This window comes from Rousettus aegyptiacus, unplaced genomic scaffold (genome assembly GCF_014176215.1).
Source record: "Rousettus aegyptiacus isolate mRouAeg1 unplaced genomic scaffold, mRouAeg1.p scaffold_m13_p_15, whole genome shotgun sequence".
In the NCBI taxonomy this organism is placed as follows: domain Eukaryota; kingdom Metazoa; phylum Chordata; class Mammalia; order Chiroptera; family Pteropodidae; genus Rousettus; species Rousettus aegyptiacus.
The window spans coordinates 33,783,516-33,785,341 of NW_023416290.1; the positions used below are offsets into that span (position 1 = coordinate 33,783,516).

The 1,826-nt window shown below is 40.5% G+C and overlaps 1 pseudogene; it reads right to left on the reverse strand.

The window, feature by feature from the left end:
- Positions 1-1,194: 1,194 nt before the first annotated feature.
- Positions 1,195-1,313, reverse strand: LOC118612336 (annotated as a pseudogene).
- Between the last annotated feature and the right edge of the window lie 513 nt (positions 1,314-1,826).

Below are 1,826 nucleotides of genomic sequence, written 5' to 3' on the forward strand. Positions count from 1 at the left end.
GGCTGAGAAATTATGTCTCAATGTTGCTGTTCGTCTTTTGGTAGCTATGCCTGCAATTTTTAATAAAAAATGAAGTAGCACACAAGAGTTGATTATGATGGACCACTAGTCTAAAAATACATATCACAGAGAGACAGGTATTTTCCATTAATTCAACAGAGTCAGTTTGCTTGAGAGATCTCCTGGGAGCAAATGAGCTGGAGTACTGTGATTTTTTTTTTTTTTTTGCCATGATTTTGTTGTGTAAGTTTAGGCAAATGCAACTCTGATGAGAGACTCTAGAAGAGAGGGGGTAAATGTCATGGGGCTGAACTTGTCTACTGAGCTTGGAAAGGTCCTCTGGGGGAACAGAGAAAGCAATTGGAAAGAGAGAGGGAGCAGTAGGTGATAGAGTATTGGAGTCGATTTGGGGGGCCAAACTTTCCCTTCAAGATAAGTGGAGTAGGGTGTACAGGACCAAATAACATGGCAATGAGAAGGAGCTTTGCCCAGCTCAGGCAGGCTAGTAACATGGCCGGACTTCCCATGAAGAATGTCATAGCATCTTGAGGGATAAATGTCAGGGATGGGGTGTCAGGGATGAGAGGCATAGAGACAAAAATCACATATTGGATTAAATACATTATTCAGTAATTAAAGGGGCTGAAAGTCATGTGATTTTCTTTTTAGAGCTATAAAAAAAGAGGCAGATGTTAAAATATGGATAACATCAAAAGACAGATTTAAAATAATCATACTGAAACCTCCTCATGTATCTTCGGCGATAACCTAGGTTCTAGTTCCCGAGTGGAACAACGAACACTTTCTTGCTCACTGGGTTGGAAGGCAGGGGTTCGATGGCAATGGTGATGCTTGGAAGATGTTTTAGCAATCCAGTGGAGAAAGTGAGCAGGTCGTGTGTGGCAGAAAAAAGAGAAGAAATGCTTCTTCACCAGAGTTCGTGTGTTCACTAGGCAGGAACATTGGGGTGGGTGGGGTAGGATGGGTGGGCATGAGTTGTAGAGGAGGTACTGAATCCCTAGACATCTAGGAATAAAATAGACCCCATCTTTAAGACCTGGACATCTGGAGCTCACTTTGAGTCAGGAGTCAGTTTGGTTTGGGCAGAAGTTAACAAAGTTGGAAAATATGTGCCGTTAATATTTTGGGGCAAATCATATCATTCCCAGCCTGTTGATCTGATTTTTTTTTTAATGCCTACAGCACCAGGTCTTCCTAGGTGGTCTCTCATCCAAGTACTTACCAGGCCCGACCCTGCTTAGCTTCCGAGATCAGATGGGATTGGACATATTCAAGGTGGCATGGCTGTAGACCCCAGTCCGTTGATCTGAAAAACACTTATTATATAATATTTTACCATACATTTTTTACTATTGAATGAGAATAATACTCAAACCTTCCTCCTAAGACAATGTATAAAAAATGCTTAGCAGAAATTTGTCATTTAAAAATTTTTTTAATAAATTTAAAATTTAGCATATAATTAAAACACAAATCAAAACTGGCACTTACCCTCTTTGGTCAATAAGGTAAACCCACTGGGGTGTAAGATAGATGTAGAACTAATACTATAGCTCTTCATATTGTAACTAGGGTTTGGACAAGGTATTTTGAAAGAACTGTTAGAATTGAGTGACTAACCATATTTGGGGAATAAGGGAGAGAGAAAGCAGAAAGAAGAGCTAGTTGGGGGAGAAATAATGTTCTGTTTTGGACATGACATGGTTGAGCTGATGGTAGGCCACATGTATGGGAGCACCCAATAGGCCTGGAAGGAGATCAAGAATAAAGCTATAAATGAGAATCATTTGCTCGGGAAGGGTGAG